Below are 21,398 nucleotides of genomic sequence, written 5' to 3' on the forward strand. Positions count from 1 at the left end.
GCTCCGTAACTTAGGTTTTCCATGTAGGGTTGTCAGCCCTACCCAACCCCCAACCTGGAGGACCAGTTAGTACAGTTTGCTGTATTCCTTTGCAGATTAAAATACGTACATTTGTCTATGGCGTATATTTCCGCCTGGAATATGCTAGTGTACCTGCCCATTTTCTCAAAGTGCATTTTCCTTGGACCAATGGCACCGGCACCCGCTCCCTCTGCTGTAAGGGATCCGCCAGTCTACCAAGTAATCAATTGCTGGTTTAAGCCGTATGTCGCAGCCACGCTCTCCCAGTTTGCCTTGTTACTCCAACGTGTTTCAAACTTCTTATCCAAGTGAAACCTCGTTGTCATGTTGTCCCTCGTTATCAGTAATTCAGGATACCGCCTAGAAAGGATATCAATCTTCCTTCGATTTAGGCAGCTCCCCGCCTCACTCATACTACCGGCCATCCTGAATATTGATCTCCTTGCCTGCATCTGTATGTGCAGATGGAGAGGGGTTAATCCCAGAAGGACCTCCAGGGATGCCGTTGGGCATGTCCTCATTGCCCCACTGATACACACGCAAGCCAGCCTTTGGAGGTTATGTAATTCCTTGGCTTGTGTGCTGAGTTCGGTTCTTTCTGCCCAGATTACCGCTCCATAGGTAATCATTGGACTTACTATTGCAGTATAAATCCAAAGTAGTATCTTCGGGCTGCAACCCCATTTTTTCCTGCTATGGATCTGCAAGTCTTCAGAGCCCTCGTGGCTTTCCGACAAGTGTTTCCGACATGTGTCTTCCAGAGTAATTTTTGGTCTAGCGCAATTCCCAAATGTTTGACCTCTGTTTCTCGTTTCACCTCCATGTCATGTAACCTTATGGATTTTAAGTGATCAAGGTTTCGTTTCGTTGTGAATAGTACTATGGTGGTTTTGGTTGGGTTGATCCGCAACCCCACCTTCCTGCACGAGGCACTAGTAACCCTTAATCCAGCTTGGATTCTATCACATAGGGTATCTTCATATTTGCCCCTACAAATTAAAACAATGTCGTCCGCGTAGCCTTGGACTTGTATTCCAGTATTTGTTAACACGTCCAGGAGTTCATTCACTACCATACTCCACATCAGCGGCAATAGTATTCCACCCTGTGGACAGCCTTGAGGGGTGTTCATGATAATAGAATTTGTACCTGTCGGTACCTCTATTTGTCTGCTTTCTAGCATTTTGCCCATTCAGAGGGCCAGGGTATTTCTCACTCCTTTGCGGCTCAGGGCATCCTGTATCTCTGTGTACGATGTGTTGTCGAATGCTCCTTCGATATTCAAAAACACACACAGTGCAATTTCTTTTGTTTCTATGGCATCCCGTAGTACCTCTGTCAGCTGATACAGAGCAGTTTCAGTTGACCTCTCATAGTTCTTTGTAGCTATTTGAGTGGGGTTCTATATTGGCAATTCTAACACATTGACTGGTATAGAGGGCGAACTGATCTGAATTGGAATGTAGACGTCATGGATTTTTTTTTGTTCTGCAAGAAGAAATATTGCGGAGTATATCACGCGTGCCTCCGAGCACTCGGACCCTAGTGATCCATTGAACTCGATTCGCCATCAAACGAAAAATCCCGAATTCGTTTATATATCACACTGCCACAGCTGCCACACTTTAGCATAAAAAATCTGCTGTCACATAGAAAATGTTCTTTGAAATTCACTCACTTATTAAAAAACGGACAGGAGTGCCGACAATACTTACTTTCAACTTTCTGCAAGATAAAATCTGTTTGATTCTGACAGGAAAGTGTTGTATATCAAGCGGCAATAAGGCTCAGCCATCCGCCATTATGGGAAGCTAGCCTCATTTTTGACAGCAGCTTTAACCAATACCGCTGACACTACAATTGCTCGTTCCGGTCCTGGCATAAAGGAAATTGAACTCTCTTTTGCTAAAGGATCCGACTGTTTTTTTCTTTACACCACAGTCACCAAGTACGCAGAGTAGTTGCATCGAATTGACCCCAGAAATAGAGTCCAATCGGTTTGTACATTCTTTAACGAATTTTGCCGTAATAGGAGAACTGCCCATTTGTTCCTCTGTCTGTCTGTCACACTCGATTTACTCAGCAATGGCTGAATCGAATGTTACGAAATTTAGTGAGAACATGTGGTCGGTGTGTCCCTTTACATGCATCGTGTGGCGCTACTTTGTATTGAATTTTAAGGGGGGCTCACTTCTCCGAAAGGAGGGTGTAATTTTTTTACAGAAAAGGGCTCAATTAGTACTTTTCGAAACCGATGTTTTTTCTGATATTGGTTGAAACCTAGGAGAGGTAGGACACAAAATGTTAGCCTCAAAAAGTGAAACAGCTCCCGTTCCTAGAGCCTACTCATCTGAAAAAAATCACAGTAATGCAACTATATGAAATCTAGACCTCAAAATACATCCTATTTCGATATCTCTACAAATAAAGTTAATAATAGTATATTTCCATGTTTTGAAAATTTATCTGAACGCCCCTCTTAAGTTCATCCCAGGAGAACAAAATTTGACATCAGCATAAACGATAATATACGTAGGGCATAATCCTGAAAAGTTTGAAGGCAATATAACTATTATTAACAAAGTTGCATTTCTGGTAAATTTATGGCACCCCAGACATGTATGACGTTACAGAATGACGGTGGGGTCGTGGGAACGTTTTAGTTTTCCTTTTTTGAATTTTTGAGTTATCTGAATATCAGTGTCAATTACTCCAGGTTGTCATGTGTATGTATATACTAATAAATCTTGCGGGTAGTAGCCAATATAATAGAATAGTAACCATATTACCAATGCATAGTCACATTCTCACATAAGATGAGGTCAAAACCCTTATACCCAAGGTGCCCGGTTTCCGGTATCCTGACCTTTTTGGAAATAATATCATTGTGGCTTTATTAAGATTTACTGAAAGTCCATGCCTGAGGCACCAATTGTCAATTAGGTTAACAGCGTGTTCTTTATTTCTACACACCGTTTATAGCTCTCGATCGACAGTCAACAAAAGCACTTCATGCACATAGACTCGGGTATGTGTTCACTTATTTTGCATAGTAGTAAGTCGATCAACACATCCCACAAAAGTGGCGACACTACACATCCTTGTAGGCAGCGTTTCATTGCTTCTGTTGACAGGTTGCGATCAAGACAGACCTCCGCATACAGCAATCTCTGCGTTAGCATAGCATAAATCTAATTACCTAAAATTTTATCCACACTATGCAATCCAGTGACACCATGAACTTGTTAGAAAGACGTACAGTCAAAGACACCTTCAATGTTCAAGAACATCCCCAGTGCGTATTCATCTTTCAGAGTTACGTCCTCTACTTTTGAAACCAAAGAATGAGGGTTAGACTCACGCTGGTGTAGTATATTAGTTTTCATTTAGTGGGTGCAGCCTTAGCACCTTCTCACGAATGTGACGCTTAACCAGTTTCTCCATTTTAGTAAGAATAATGTTAAGTTAGTCTATCTGCAGTTTCTTAGATTTAAATTGCGGTCTTTCCCAGACTTATGAATGAGGACTACTTTAACCTTCTGCGAGGATAGGTACGGAGCCCAAAGCAAGACTTGCTAGAAAAATATTTCCCAACAACCACAAGCGCACTTTACCCTCCTTTAGCATCGCTGGATAGATGCTATCCATGTTAGGTGTTTGCAAGTGTTCAAAGGAATGTTTCAATTCAAATAATGCCTGTCAAAAGAATTTTGAGTATACATGGTAGTAGATGTAAGGAGGTAAGTATCTAAGGAATTGGCTAATGACTTGCTAATTTGGATTGCTGAAATCAGGTGTTGTCAGGGCCAGGTTGGCATACATGTACAATGTATGCCAACCCTATGGAGGATTCGAAGGAATGGAAAGGTACTTGGATTTGCTAACTAAGAAATTGCCAAGCTTAGACTGGTGATTCCCCATGTTACAAGTAGGGATTACCGGGTGATGTTTGTCCAATCTAATAATGGCGGGGTCATTCAAATCAAAAAGAGAGAATGGATATTTGAACTCGTATGTGGTTTTTATTGAAGCGACGCTCTTCTTCTCCTACTGGAACCCAAAATACTAAACATCAATGTCACATTAAAGTGAGTAATGTGACATACTAAATATACATATACCTTACGGGGTACGTACAAAGGGGATAGTTCTGCACTTAAATATACTTCCGATTGCGTATGCAGAAAAGAGTGTTCTTGAATTAGAAAATACATGAACAATTAGACTATCCGGTTTAATCACTTGAGCTGGTCTCATTTCTGTGAACATAGAACCTATAAGAAGCGATTTAATTCGCCCAATATTCTGCACTTTAAAATCTCACGGTTAGATCACTGGTACCAACAATTATTCTGACTTTTATGGACGACTATAACACAAAGACTAAGTCCCAGGAAAACGGATTGGTCAAAGCTCAATAGACTTCTTTACAATAAAATGTAACTCTTATGCAGTTGAGGACTTCTATGACGATGGAATCCCAATTGCACATTTTTAAAATGCGTGAGAAAGACTTGTCCAATCACCCAAGGCAAACACCAAAAACGGATCTCTGGTGACATCAATCCAGCGACGCTGGGGAAGAAACCACCTAGAGCGACTTCTACGAAATATCTTTATAGCACATCTTCCTCGGTGATCAATGTCTAGTTCTTCACAGAAGGTTAGGATAGTCTTCATATCAGCGTAGCCTATTCATCTTTCAAACCCAATCAAGTAACATCATTCCCGCTAACATTTCTGGAGAGACTGGTTGAGTGTAACATTCGCCCCGGAGTACTAACGTCGTTTACGCTAAACGAAGCCTAACATGTTTACCAGCGTGGCATATCCTGTAAGTCTCCTCTTCGTTCCTGGATCTCAATAAAACAGGAGGCTACTCCAAAAACCGAATATGCGGTTGGTTCGCTCGTGGAAATTGAAGAGACTTTTGACTGTGAACCTTTCGAAAACTTTATGATACCCCAAGATAGTGGTTTCGTTAAGTTGGTTTAAGTTATGCTAACGCAAAGAATACTGTGCGCTGAAGTAGATGGTTATGGTGGTTACCACTTCCGTTGAGTATGTTGATCAGCACAATATACAACGGTCTTTCGGGCTAAATTGCATTCGATCCTAATGTGGGTGACCAAAAACGGACTATTAAAATGTTTGGTCCTGATATGCTCCAATTGCACCATAATATCCGCTAATGGGAATCCTGCGATAAAAAAACTTCTTCTTTTTCTTCAGCCTTTGTCCCGTTCACAAGCGGGGTGCCCCAGTAAATAGCAGAGCTATAATAGGCATATGAAATGTGCCGTCATCAGCTAGGAAGGTTGAGTAATTGTCACTTCCGGGGAATAAGCTATGAACGTTGTTTGCCACTAATATGCCAGTCTTCTAGAAACAGTCTTTCCTCCCAATCGAAATAGATTTTAACTAATGTAGTCTGCAGGGTTCCATTATCTTGATTGGTTGAACAAAGTTTTATATCGGCCGTGGTAAATCAATTCCACTAGTCCTGACGGCGGATTCGAAAGTTTATGGTATTTAAATAAAAGGCCGAATATGAAAGGACATATCTCATCGTTCTGTCCACTCCCCGATAGCGCTCACATCCATCAAACAGCCTTCAGGGTGATGCTTCTCCGTATCGGTTAGTTAATCCCGCGGGGTTTTACGTAGTCAGTTTCCTCAATTGCTGGATGATGTGGTAGGAGTTATACCATAATACCGTGGGGAACAACATTTGGTGCAATGTGAAAGGTTGATTCCCATGTTTTTGTGTAAATCTCCTTCAAATATATGTTACTATGTGGAGTATTGGAATAAATATGACAATATGACAAAGGAACAGCACAGGAACAGGTGTTTGTATGAAGACCTTGGAAGGGAACAGTACAATCTATCAATTATCGAAAGCAGTTACGTATGGTAGATGCTCCTACCTCTTTTGCGATATTCTCTACTCCCGCTTTTCATATATACTCAGATTTGCAAACTGTAAAAATAAGGTATTGACAATGCTAGGCAATTTCTCCTAATTGAAGTGCGGACTGCAGACTGACAAGTTCATTCACTCATATATTATATGACCTATATTTTCCTAAAATTTGAAAATAAACCTAACAGAAATTTAATAGGTTAGCTGCATTTGACACAGAATGGACTTCTATAAAATTTGCAACTCTGTATTCATTATCGTATGACATTATGAAATTCTCAGTGCATTTCGCCTGCATGTAAACCTCCACCTCCCCACTTCATGGAAATGTTACCGCTATACTCGTATTCCTAAAATCTGAATATGAATGAAAAACTTGTATCTCTCCCGCATCATTTCAATCTTTCTCTATTCTTAAGGCAAAACAACTTGAATGAAAACGAAATGAACATTCCAATTCCACCTGAATCTCTCTTCTTCATCAAGGACACCGCAGTTTCCCTGCATCTCCCCCATAGGATATAAAATTCCGAATGAAACGTTAGTAGCAAAAATGACCCCTTTCATTACGGAAATTATATAAAAACCTGAAATAAGTTGTATGCATTAGCATTTCCAAAGCGCACACACATCTCTATTCCTAGACCGTCCTGGCCTGAGATCTGGGCGCTCCAGACCCGCAGATATTTAAATATTCATGTTGAAGGGGATTTTTCTAGGATAATACTCCACGTTGGATAACTCCACTTCCACAAATAAATTTCAAACTTAATTAAAACAGAGCAAAACTGGAACTGGAACTGGAAAAATAGAAGTAGCCACTTATTCTGTCTAAACATTTAGTGGCTGCATCATGCATTCAAAGTGTGGAGAAATGACAAAAGGACTATGCAGCTGAAACGCAGCTCTTGAAGTCATTATATTTGCGGTGAGCACGTGCATATGAAGTACAATAATTTTGAAATTCTCAGAAAATTCCTCCATTAGGGTTGTATATTTGCGGGTGAGTGGGAAAGAGTGGGGCTTTTTCGAATGAATTGCATAAAAGTGCTGTTAATGCTATTGAAAACGTAACAGTTTTTAATTTAGTTTAAGAGCACATGTGCATACATTTTCAGGAGTTTTCATCAATTAGTAGAAAAGTTTTCCCCACTTGTGTTTATCCCGGACTGGAGAGTTTCTATTTTTCCCATTGGTTGGAGCGTGTTTGGGTTAGTTACAATTTTGTTTAGTTGGAATGGAAAACTTTTGAATTTGATTCACTATCTGAATACTTCCACATGTTACTAGGCTGCTGCTCTAATAGCTGGAGTTGCTCTACATTTCGGATGTAAACACTTCTAGATTGCGCAAAATTATTTGTAACAGCTCGCACTGCTCTCAGAACGGAAATTTAACCGGAAGAGTTCTTGAACCCCCAGATTGGAAGTTGAATGACATTGAAATAATGAAGCGGGCATATGGTGGCGTAAATTCCAAGGAGGAACAACTAGGCCGCGCAAGGGATATATATATCTGCAAATATGTGCCTCCTGTAATATAAGATGCCCCCGATTTCTTTATCTCTTTCGGATATTGTAATGAACTTTGAAGTTGTAGATGACCCGAATAACTATCCTGGTCAACTATGGCCAACCACGAGGCTAGATCTATCTAGAGAATAGAAAAAGTGGAGAAAGTGGACAACCGCTTGTATGTCGCTGTGTAAGTCAGGCTCGGGAATGTGGAGTGGGGGGAGGTTCTGTTGACACTGCAGTCCTTCAAGCGATTTACAAAATTTCAGATGCCCTTAATATGGTACATTAAGACTGAAACGTGAAATACTCATCATCATCATCAACGTCGCAACAAGCGGTATCCAGTCTCAGCCTGCCTTAATAAGGAACTCCAGACATCCCGGTTTTGTGCCCAGGTACACCAATTCGATATCCCTAAAAGCTGTCTGGGGTCCTGGCCTACGTCATCGCTCCATCTTAGGCAGGGTCTGCCTCGTCTTCTTCTTCTACCATAGATATTGTCCTTATAGACTTTCCAGGTGCGATCATCCTGATCCATACGAATTAAGTGACCTCAAAGTTGTATTCTCCTATCCTTATTCTTCCTGTTTGACCAGTGCGGTTTGATGTTGTTGGTTAGTTCATCTTCGGTGCTGACGTTGCCACCATATATTTTGTCTTGCCTTCATTGATGTGCAGCCCAAGATCTCGCGCCGCCTGCTCGATCTGGATGAAGGCAGTTTGTACGTCTCGGGTGGTTCTTCCCATGATGTCGATATCGTCAGCATAGGCCAGTAGTTGGGTGGACTTAAAGAGGATCGTACCTCTTGCATTTACCTTAATATCACGGATCACTTTCTCGAGGGCCAGGTTAAAAAGGACGGATAGGGCATCCCCTTGTCATAGACCGTTGTTGATGTCGAATGGTCTTGAGAGTAATCCTGCTGCTTTTATCTGGCCTCGCACATTGGTCAGGGTCAGCCTAGTCAGTCTTATTAGTTTCGTCGGGATACCGAATTCTCCCATGGCCGTGTACAGTTTTACCCTAGCTATGCTATCATAGGCGGCTTTAAAGTCGATGAATTGATGGTGCAACTGTTGTCCATATTCCAACAGTTTTTCCAGCGCTTGCCGCAGAGAGCAAAACTGACCTGTTGCTGATTTGCCTGGAGTGAAGCCTCTTTGGTATGGGCCAATGATGTTCTGGGCGTATGGGGCTATCCGGCCTAGGAAGATAGTGGAGAATATCTTATAGATGGTACTCAGCAACGTGATACCTCTATAATTGCTGCACTGTGTGATATCTCCCTTTTTATGTATGAGACAGATTATGCCTCGTTGCTAATCGTCAGGCATTGATTCGCTGTCCGACACCTTTGGCATTAATAGTTGAACTGCTTGGTGTAATTGGTCTCCTACATATTTAACCAATTCGACTGTAATTCCATCGGCTCCTGGCGACTTATGATTTTTTAGCCGATGAATTGCACGCATTGTTTCTACTAAACTTGGTGGTAGCAGTATTTGTCCGTCGTCTTCAGTTGGCGCAACTCGCCGATGTCCTGGTTGTTCAGTAGCTCATCAAAGTACTCAACCCATCGCTCTAATATGCCCATTCTGTCGGAAATCAGATTTCCCTCTTTGTCTCGGCAGGATGAGCGTCGAGATGTATAAGGCTTCATCCTGCTGACTAGTTGGTAAAACTTCCGCGCCTGGTGCGGTTGCTCCCTGTACTTTTCTAGTTCACAGACTTGTTGGTTCTCCCAGGCTTCCTTTTTCCGTCTGTGAAGTCGCTTCTCCGCCCGACGGAGTTCGTGATATGCGAATGCTCCCGTTCTTTGAGAATGCAACATTACTCGGTATGCGGCATTCTTCCGTTCCGTTGCTAGCTTACATTCATCGTCAAACCAGCCGTTCCGAACCCTTTTGCGGCTGGGATCAGGTATGTTTGTGGCCGTATCAATGATAACGTTCTTCAGGTGGTTGCGAAGATCATTCGTTGATGCTTCAAGTCCAGGTCCTCTGTTGTTGGTTATTGCGGCATCCATTTCCCTCTTCTAGGTGTCGCGGAGAGTCGTGTTTTGAATGCCTTCAGTGTTAACTCTCACTTGATTGTCAGAGGGGATTTAAGGTGGTGTTGTTATTCGGGTTCAGAACACCATGCCAAACTATATTGGCCCCCCTATATGTTCTGACATTCATCAAGGCTGGGAGGTGGCGGCGTTCGGTCAGCACGTGGTCAATTTGGTTGGAAGTGGTCCCGTCTGGAGAGATCCATGTATATTTGTGAACCGCTTTCCGCGCAAATCAGGTACTTCCAACAACCATTTCGTGTGACACTGCTAATTGAATAACCCGCAGTCCGTTATCATTTGTATTTTCGTGTAAGCTATGGTAGCCAGCGTATCGACTGAATACGGGCTCCTTCCCTACTTGGCTGTTAAAATCCCCAAGTATGATTTTTATATCATATCTAGGGCGGACTTCGAGGGTTCGTTCTACTGCCTCGTAGAAGGTATCCTTCCCCGATTCTGCAGTGTCCTCTGTAGGGGCGTGAACGTTAATGAGGCCTATATTTCTAAACTTGCCCGCAAGCGCAGAGTGCATAGCCGTTCGCTTATGTTTTCAAAGCCGATAACAACAGGTTTCATTTTTTGGCTGACTAAGAAACCTACTCCGAGCACATGATTTACTGGATGACCGCTATAATATATGGTGTAACGGCTCTTCTCCAGGAAACCGGTCCCTGTCCATCGCATTTCTTGTACCGCTGTTATATGAGCCCTATATTGGGACAGGGTATCGGTTAGCTGCTCCTCAGTTTCATCTCTGTACAGGGAGCGCACGTTTCATGAGAGAATGCTTAAATCGTTATTCCTTTGTCGTTATGAAGCAGCAATTTATGTATGTCCGCATATTACAATAGCTTGCTATATTATTCAGTTAGAGTGGAACTTAACTGGGTGTTGTAAGATTAAAAATCATGCTGAAGTTCTCATACCAGTTTTTAAACTGTTCCTTATCGTGGCTCGCCCAGTCAGTTAGGCATTAGAAATACCTTCAAAACCTTCCCTTGTTGTTGTTAAACGCGACTAAAAGTGATCGAAATTTCTGGAGTAGAAACCTAAAAATTTCGAATTTCGGAAAGAATTTGCATGTGCTCGTAACCCTTTCGATGGTCCTGTGAAGGACGTTTACGATCGACTCCTCATCTACGATGACGAGCAGCTGAAAACATGGAAAGAACACTTCAATATAATTCTTAGCCGCGTCACATGCTATGAAGTTTCGCCTCTTGTGGATGCATTTGTTAGTCACCGCAACATGCTGAAACGAACTGCTCCTCCAAGCTGAAGAGAAATCGTTGCAGCCATCGATAAACTCAAACAGTATAAAGCCGCTGGGCTTGACGGTCTCACTGCTTTTGGCGTTACTACATATTTGCTATCTCCACTCGTACGGAAATGCTGGGAATCCGAGGTCTTTCCCAAAGAATCAAAGAAGGGAATGATCATTAAAATTCGCAAGACGGGTACCAGTCTTGAGTGCGGCAATTGGAGAGATATCTGATCATGAACGGCGCAGCAACGTGTATTCAGTCTAGGCCTGCCTTAATAAGGAACTCCAGATTCCCCGGTTTTGCGCCGAGGTCCACCAATTCGATATTCCTCAAAAGTTGTCTGGCGTCCTGACCTACGCCATCGCTCCATCTTAGTCAGGGTCTGCTTCCGTCTTCTTTTTCTAAAGATATTGCCCTTAAAGACTTTCCGGGTTAGATGATACTCACCCATACGGATTAAGTGACCCGCCCACCGTAACCTATTGACCCGGATTTTATCCACAACCGGACGGTCATGGTATCGCTCATAGATTTCGTCGTTATGTAGGCTACGGAATCGTCCATCCTCATGTAGTGGGCCAAAGATTCTTCGGAGAATTCTTCTCTCGAACGCGGCCAAGAGTTCGCAGTTTGTTTTGCTAAGAACCCAAGTCTCCGAGGAATACATGAGGACTGGCAACATCATTGTCTTGTAGAGTAAGAGCTTTGACCCTATCGTGAGACGTTTAGAGCGGAACAGTTTTTGTAAGCTGAAAACAAAAGATATAATTAAAACAATTCTGGAACGCCTGAAATAACCTCTCGAACGTTTGATCAATAGAGAACAGGCTAGTTTCCAGTCTGAATCCTTCCGTATCCGGAGTGTCCAAATTTCTGCTTCATCTGGTATTCTTCGATTTCGGGAAGGCTTTTGAAGGCGTGAACGAGAAGTGTATCTGGCGTGTTCTACGGCGATGAAGCATTTCAAAGAAACTAAGAACTATCATATTATCAGAGCAACATATGATAAACCAAAATGTCACGTGCTGCATCCAGGTGAAAACTTAGAGGAATTAAAGGTCGAAAGTGAAGTCCCCCAGAGTTGCATTTTGCCGCCGATATTATTTCCCCTTGTTATCGGTGACGTTCTTCATGCTGCCTTGCCCGAAGAATATGGAGGCGTTTAATGGTCGATCACTTCTTTCGTCAAACCCCTCGACTACACTGATGTTATCTGGGTGTTTTCTCAGCAGATCATGGACCTTGGCCAAAAGCTCTGAATTTGCAAAGAGAGCAATTAGAGTTGGACTGAAGATAGACAGCAACAGAACCAAGATTCTCAGTCCATCGAATCATCGTACTCTCCCTTTCGACATTAATGGTCAAAGTATCGAAGGCGTTGATTAATTGTACATCTAGGAACGATGGCTCCGAATTAAATGTCATTTCCAGAATTAAGGGCGCTAGGTATGCATCCGCTACCTTGTTGAAAATCTGGAAATGCAGTTATCTTACCATCAAGATCAAACTGGGATTGTTCTTTGCTAGTGTTGTTTCTATATTACTAAATGGGACATTGCGTAGGCGTGACTAGTGCCAAGACAAGAGATGAATGATAACCATGTTAATTATAGTGATGGATTTCTTAAGAATACCCTTCAGCAGAGCTTCCACTTTCTATTAATGCTCTCGGAATTAAATTTCCGAGCTTTATTCCATTAAATCACTCTCTACTAGAAGCTTCTTCAGTACTATACTCATTAGAATTTGCCTATAATAGCCTACATAACGACGAAATCTATGAGCGATACCATGACCGTCAGGTTGTGGATAAAATTCGGCTCAATAGGTTACGGTGGGCGGGTCACTTGATCCGTATGGATGAGGATGATCCCACACAGAAAATCTATAAGCGCAATATCTATGGTAGATGGATAGGTTACGGTGGGCGGGTCACTTGATCCGTATGGATGAGGATGATCCCACACAGAAAGTCTATAAGCGCAATATTTATGGTAGAAAAAGAAGACGAAGCAGACCCTGCCTATGATGAAGCGATTGCGTAGGTCAGGTTGCCAGACAGCTTTTAGGGATATCGAATTGGGATGTCTGGAGTTCCTTATTAAGGCAGGCCTAGACCGGATACCGGTTGTTGCGCCGTTGATGATGATGAAAACTCAAAATATCAACGCTACACTGCTAGTGTTCCTGGTCAAATGAATGCAAGTGAACATCCTAGAAACCAACCCTGTTATTGCCAAAAAGCTTACTAACAATTACGCATCAATTTCCGTGCTGCTTTGGTAGTTCAAAACGATACCCGAAACATTTATCAATTTTGCAAAATTACCTTGGAAAATTTTCAAGTTACTGACAACAATATTCTTGGAAATGATTTTCATAGATAATAAGGTGTGCCATTCGTGGATAAAAACCAAGTATTCCATTGGATTAGATATTGGAATTTTGGTAACTTGACAGTTATGCCTACCAAGAAATCGAGGGAATAGGACAAGGTAGAAAAGTCATCTTTTGAAATAATCTTCGACGGAATAAAGCTTAAAATATTGTGATAACCTGTTCTGGATACTAACAAGAAAAACTGTTAAAAAAACTCTAACGTGCCTTAAGGCTGTCGTCAGCTTAACAAAGAAATGCGATTTCCTTTGACCTACTTTTATTTCGGTCAGATATATTTACAGAATAGGTGAGTCCTTTGTCCCTAGTTCCCATTCCACCATCGTCGTACATGCAGAACGAATCAATAAAAGTATTCTCATATTCAACATGAACTCTGATCCCTCTCCTACATCCGACAAGCTCACCCTACCCTACTTCAAACCACATCCCTGCTGAACGTGCCTCCTTTCTTCCCATTTTTAACCAGGGAAGAAAAAGGAATCTTCAGTTGATCAATATATCGTTAGTGTAATTTCCATGATTTCTGCTCTTTTCCTGCTTTTATTCCATTTGGTCCTTTCACAATCGCAAACGGATGGAGTCTATTTAGCTTCCTAATGGTTCTGAACACATTTCGTTACTATGATGGCAGTAAACAAAATGCCAGCATCAATTTGTCTGCTACCACCACGAGTTGTCCCTGCGTTTGTTTGTGTTTGTTTAACAAAATGTTACGACGAAGGCACTGGCAGGACCGTCAAGCTTTTTCGCGCACTCGAACATTTTCACACCCAACTCAGCTTCACCCTGCTAATGGGATAATCTCAACCTGACAGCTATAAATGGGTTTAGGGTTAACTGAATTCGCCTTTAAATTAATTTTAGCGTTCGTTAAAATGGATGAGATGCTCAAATAACTGGTGAGGGAGGGGGGAGGAATTGCACCACGAAGCAACCGCAGCAGATAGTTGCATTGCAAATTTTGGAAGTTTTCCTAATTGCAGATATCCGTGTTCCGTGAATTCATGTCAGAATGCGAACACAAAAGAACGCCTCATTAGGAAGTACTCCCAAGGCTGCGCTGGAAACAACCCCTCATTGAAATTGCACGTTCAACAGTTGTTGCTCTAATTAAGCATGTCGGCCGGTATAATCGCATTTTCATTGATCGGAGCGAAAACATGTATAATTATTTATATGGCTCCCAGAAACAGTACACTTTGTTTCTGGCTCGGGGCTGTATGGCTGCGTATTCACTACTCAGTTGATTACGCCAATTCATTATTAATTGAGATATACCACGAAATTTCTCTTAGGTGTTCTGCCATGATTGCTGCTTCTGCCAATTCCATTGTTACTTATTCACAATACCAACACTGCGGTAAGTGTGGGTGGTGTGTGGTGGGTTGATTTCGGTGGTGTCCCACTTATCTGTTAATTCCTTTTGATTGCATTGGGTTCTCATTAATATTACCTGGGATAATTAATGAAATTATGCGTGCTTTTCAAAGAAGGTCCTACTTCTGAACGATAATTTCAACAATGGAGGATGGAGCTACCGCGAAATCAGAAAATTAATTGTTCACCCTCATTTAATTTCTAGCTGTACTCGTATAACCGTTCATTTTTAAGGTTTTGTGGAAAACAGTACCTTATAGAAATCATTTAACTGTCACACGCACTTTCTGTTCGGCTTGCGACTGATTTTCTCGTGACCGCGGACTCATATGTGCATTGCAGTAGAGACAAAAGTTGAGACTCGTAAAAGCTAAACATACGGAAAAGTTAACTGGGCTTCGGCATTACAGAAAACTCTGAAAGGTTTTCGAAAAAGTTAACTAAACTATGTTCTTTTTCAATCAGAATTTGTGCCAATTGTTATTATTGGGCTGTTTGCAGGAGGTAATAGAATGTGCATTCAGCTTGTAAAAACCTTTATGATATTTAACCTCAGTGTAATTCGGCGGTGACAATGCGAATTGTACGGTATACCAAGTTTGGCGACATAGTCCCCTATGAGGCAGTGTCCCGTGCAGACCGCCACAGCCTTGTATGCATTTGCAGGCGTTATAAGCGAGCCAAATTCTCTCTCTCTCTCAAATTATCTTTGACTTGGCACAAGTGGCGAGCCATCGTCATCTGAGTTCCACGGCTGCCAATTAGTGGATGCTGCCCCAGACAGCCGCCAGTGGGTCACAGACTGTACCCGCCGAAAGACTACCAAGAGCAGAGCCCCGCCTGGTCAGTTCGTCAGCCCGCTCATTCCCCTCTATGTTTCTATGACCACAAACCCAAAGGAGGGTGCACTTGAGCGTGACGCCCAAACTTTTCAGCACGTTTCTCCATTGCCCCACTGCTTGACCGCTTGGCTGTCAGTCAGAATGGGTACGTTACGCTGAGGGCTCGGATCATGCCCCAGCAATCGACTAGCTTTCAGTCTTTAGTTCCGTTTGGAATACACTGGCGAAACCTGAGATACCATACGACTCGGATACACTAGCTTGGAAGCATCACACGTATGAATATCCAGGGATCCATCCTCGGCCGAATATCCCATTTTTTTATACAAGTTGTCTTGCAGACATAGAGAGCTAATACAAGCCTACTTAACTCTCAGTCCAATGCTCAATCCCCAATTTAGCTTTGATCGTTGTTCATTCAGTCACGTTTAGTGACATTGAGGTACCCTTGTCTTGGTGGTGAATATCATAGCATCTTGATGCCACTAATAATGGAGGAACACACTCCTGGCACATATATCACCAAGTCGTCGGCATACGCCACCACCTTCTTCCCGCTGCCGTCTAATATTCGAAAAATTTCGTCCTTTACTATTAACCAGAGAACCGGGGAAATGGCGCAACCTTAAGGCGTGCCTCTGTTCACAGGTCTGGTCAAATGGTTGCCTCCCAGATCCCACAGGATTATCCTGGTTCCTCGAATGGTCAAGGCTTCCTTGATGGCACTGGTACTAACGCTGTTGAATGCTCCATCTATATCGAAGGCGGCAGCTAAAGTATGTTGCTAGTACTGCGGCGACCGCTCATCAGTACCAATTACCTCGTGAAGAGCGTTTTTTGTGGGTTCACATTTGAGTTAAGCGTGCCTGGATTCAGAGAAAGGCGTTCTCTCCGAAATCGTCCCGTAGTGGATGTCCAGGACACACTCAAGGGTCTTCAACACGGAAGAGGTGAAGCTGATTAGTCGAAAGTTCTTCGAAACGAACTCATGGCTGCGCCTGGTCGCTTTTGGTATGAAAACCACTTATGCATGTCTCCAAGATTGTGATGCGTATCCCAGAAAGATACAGCTCCTTTAAACCTGAGCAAGCCACTGCGCAACACTTTCTTGTTGCGTCTGTAACATGACTGGCATGATGCTATCTGGACCTGCAGATTTGTATACGAAGAAGCGTCGGTAATTACCAATTTGATAGTCTCGCACAGCTTGGGCGGTTGCATACCTTCCAAGCAAGGCTTTGACTCAGAGTTCCACCAGAAGATTCCGTCCAGGAATGGGCTTCTGTGTTGCTTGCGCAGAATCTTACTGAGCCTTGCAGATTCGCTGGTGCTTTCGGTGTTCTGATAATAGTCCAAACAAGCCCATTTCTTGTATAATAATAATAATCGTTGTCGCGTATCACGACCTTGAAGTAGTTCATTCAAGACGTAACGCTACACTGCTATAACACTGTAGCAGGCAATGTGGTCAGCATTGCCCTCACCCGAGATTATTATCCTGATGATTCAATCACACACACTCATTCACAGCTGAATCGACTGGTATCCGACGTCAAATCATGAAACAAATTCCACTGCCACCAGTGGGATTTGAACCGCATCCTTGGGGACGACTGCCTTACGCTCTAACCACTTAGCTATCCGGACACTTGTATGGATGCCAATATTTATGCCTGGAGCTGATGTTGAAAATCTCCCTGGTCAGCTTCTTGAGGCTCGACAAACTTTCATTCCACCATAGTGGCAGTGTCTTCCTGCTGTATTTAGCCGGACACAAGACTTTAAAGACGGTATCGAATGCTTTTTCCAGAGCTAACTCCACTAACTTCCCCCAGTCGATCTTTCGCCCCCTTCGGCGGGATATAGACTGAAAAGCATGCAACTCTCAGCTAAGAAAAATCTCTGGTCGAACCATCTCCAGCTCTCCAGCTTAAGAATCCCATTGTCGGGTGATATCAACGACCCCTTCCCAACCACCACAGTTCTCCGAGCTGGAGAAATGGAAAATTGGGGGATTGCCCCTATTGCACACCGGCAGATTTGAATCAATAATGAAATCGAAGAATGACTCACCTCACTCCTCATTGCACCTTGCATTGACGTGTAAACTGAAGAAATATAGCCCCGCCTGCTGCAATTTGACCACGACTAGGAACTGAGGTCCGGACTATCCTGATCAGTGTCTCCTATGATGTGGACTAAATTATAATATTTGCTTTGGATCTCTTTTATGGTTCGGTCGCCTCCGGTCCAGGGCTCCTGTACTAGCGCGAGTGCTGGAGATTTATCTGCGTTAGTCTCAGCATGATCTGCTTGCATGAGGGATTCGACATTCCCCGTCAGACCGCCGATCACCATCTCCTCCAACAATTAGTTGACGGCATCGATTAGATCCAAGTCGTCATCCAGTTTTGCGGAGGGGAACACTTTCACCTTCGCGTTCTTGACTCCAAACCGCACTTTATAATTCACCTTTTCCAATGCCTCTAAGCATTTTCCGTGTATACGGAACATGAAAGTTTGGGTCTGGGGTTTTAAAGGCGCAGGGATTGGACGAGCTTGTCGTTACCCATGTGGACAAGTGACCGGCGTCCTAGGAATATCATCGTACTGGATAAATTTGAGCTTTACGGCCTCCCAAGCGATGCTGATCGAACCGAGAAACTCACTGGAGAATTAGTCCTCTCATGATATAATGTGGAACCCACAGACCACCAGAGAGGAGTCAAAGCAAAAGATAGATAGGTAGAATACGAAGATATGGAAAGTAGGCCGTATAAATGGTTCTTAGACCAACGCGAAAGAAACTGTCCTAACGCAGATCTATTTCAAAAGCAGACAAACCTACTCTAATAAGAGTGCGAATGATGTGATATATACAAGTCAAGGCTGGCCCGCTTATAACATAACCGCGTGCAAATGCAGTCAAGATTACAGCGGTCTGCACGGGGCACTGGCCCATAGAGGACCATGCCACCAGGCTCGGGATACCCTACAATTCGCATTGCCGAAGCTGCGGAAAAGGAAAGGAAACCTTCATGCACTTTCTCTGCCAGTGCCCAGCTCTAGCTAGAGTCAGGCTACCGACACGAGGTAATCCATTCTTTGGAGACCACGGAGAGATTTCTAGCTGTAGGCTGGGAGAACTGCTTTCCTTCGTGAATGCTATGGGCTGGCTCTGAAGATCCAAGCCGGCTAGACTCTGTTCCCTGTTCCCATAACAGCAGTCCGTCTTAGGAGTTTGTGGCATCAAGACGGCATACCGCAGCGCTAATTGGGCTCCTCGGAGTGGCCACTAATACCTAACTACCTACGTAAAATTCAGGCACTGGAAGCGAGACTTCAACAGTCACATCCTTTGCTCTGAAGTCTGAAGTATTAATAAAACGTATATATTATGCAAATTCACTGCTTATTTTTTATTTAATGTATGTTTACACACAAAAGTTAATAATTCGGCCTGCTCGAACTCCGCTACCCAGGGAAATCCCGAGAAGTTCAGCGTAGGGTATGCAGTAGCAAGAAAAAATTTGCTATTGCGCTGATCACGGAAACGGAAGATGCCGCAGGTTTTCAGAAGATGACACATGTTTTCAGAAACGTATAATGGATTACGAAAGAACTTGCATGTGATCACAAATCTTTCGATAGTCCACCATTATGAACAACTCAAGAGGTGGAAAGGACATTTCACTACTGTTTAGAACTGTATCACATCCGGTGAAATTTTTCCTCTATTGGATATAATGGCTAACTACCGTATCATACAGATACAGACTCTTTCTCTAAGAAGAAGAGAAATCATTTCGGCCATCAAAGCGCTCAAACGGAGTAAAGCTGCTGGGCTACAGTTACTGAAGATCTGCTACTTCCATTCGTATGGAAATCCTGGGAATTCGATACCTGCCAGAGAGTGGAAGAAGGGGATGATCGTCCAAATCCCAAAGAAAGGGTACCACTGTGATTGTGACAATCGAAGGGGGTATCTGCGTTCTACCTGCCATGACAAAGATAAAAACAAAGATAACCCTAGAACGCATCGAAGACGATCTTGTTTCATTTCCAGATTTTCCTGCATTGAGCACAGCAGCATTTTACGGATCATTTTAGAACAACGCCCGGAGTTTAGCTCTTGCCAGATTTTCATGATATCGAGACAGCTTTGGATAGCGTTCTTCATGCTGCTCTGTCCGGAGGATGTAGAGGAGTTCAATGGATGATGACACCCTCGAACACCTCGCCTAGGCCTATGTCTGACATGTCATCCCACTTTCCCTACCTGCATTAATGAGCAAAACAGTGAAGGCGTCTATGAATTTGTATATCTATGAAGCGTGGTTTCTTTAGACAGCGGCACTGAACTGGATATTTTCCGACGCATTAAAACCGCGGGGTCCGCCTTCGCTGCCTTGTCTAATACCTGGAAATGCAGTTATCTCAACACCAAGATCTAGCTGAGAATGTTTTGCGCGGGTGTTCTTTCAGTATTGTTATATGGAGGTAGCACAGAAAAAGTGACCGCTACTATCACTCAAAAATTGTGAGCCTTCGTAAACACCTCTGTCTCTGTCATATCATCCAAATACGCTGCTCTGATACTATTACAAACGAAGAGCTTAGCCGGCGCATGGGCCTGTGGCCCGCACGCATTATGAATGGAAGGCGAAAATAGCAGTGGATAGGTCACATATTAAGGAGGGGCGAAAAACTCATTTCTAGCTATACAATGTAGTGGATTCCACTCGCCCAAGATGACGGACGAGTGGGTCGCCACGAGATTTTAAATAGTGGGGGGAGCTAAAACGCACTTCAGGTAATCGCGAACGATCCCTCGTAGATTTAGTTGACACACTATACTCCAGCAAGTGGTAAATGGCAATCATACAAGTATATATATATAGAAAGTTTACGCATTACGTCGCTTGTGTGGCATAAAGCGCCGTTTTGTTGGAATCCCAACTCGGATATATCGATATTGTCGAGCTTTGGTCGCTGAGAATTTGTTAACATCGCTCTACACCGAGGACCATTGACGTTAACTTTTTCTCCTTTCTCAACTCAAAAGAAGTAAGATCCTATTATGCCGCCACACGTTGCACCAAAATGTTCCATCAACACTGAGCCAAAAGTGGGTCTGGTCCCAGAAGATGATTTTTCAACCAAAATCCGAATCTCCAGCCGACATCTCCAGTGCCCAAAATGCTATGTGGTGATAGAAGGAGAATGCTGCAAACAAACAAATGAACTTCTCCAGCAGCCCAAAGCAACGGTCCAATTTTAATTAAATATTTCGTGTTTATAAAATAACCTCCACTCCCTCGCTGGAAACAGTTAAAAAATCCCCAGTAAATTTATGTTTCGATTTTGTTTTCTTAAAACGCAGAATAAAAGCATTTACACAACAGAATATTGCGAGCATCTCAAATCCTGCTTCTTTTCTGAGACCCTTCAAATCTCCCTCAAGGGATTCAGTGCCAATCAATGGAACCAGACTAAAGCCAAAGCTTTGAAATATTTCAAAATAACATGAACATATGCCGCGCTCCAACAAGTAATAAATCTTTTCCCAGAAACACTTAGCGATTCAGTCCCCCATGCTTGCAATAAAAAGCGATAGCATTCATAGATATATGTACCAGCAGCTAGTGTCCTTGCTCCTTTCGACATGGCTCCTCTGAACTATCCCATCCAGCAATTTTTCTCCAGCAGAAAAATACAACAAAATGTACTCCACCGTGGAGAAATCCACTTAGTTGTTATTGACGTTCGCCCAGAATTCTTTTGATTTTTCCCTGGTGTATCCATCATGCCCCATTAGAAGCAGCTTCAGGTTCCTGTTTTTGAAAAGTCATCCAATGATCTTATCAATCGTGTTGGAAATGGCGAAATCGTAGCGGAAGATGGTCCTGGCACACACAAGTTATGATGTCGATTGAATTTAGTCTTCTCCAGCGATTGCTCATATATTTAGTGTGAGGAAATAAGAAAGTTGAAAA

This window comes from Hermetia illucens, chromosome 2 (assembly GCF_905115235.1).
Source record: "Hermetia illucens chromosome 2, iHerIll2.2.curated.20191125, whole genome shotgun sequence".
NCBI classification, from domain to species: Eukaryota; Metazoa; Arthropoda; class Insecta; order Diptera; family Stratiomyidae; genus Hermetia; species Hermetia illucens.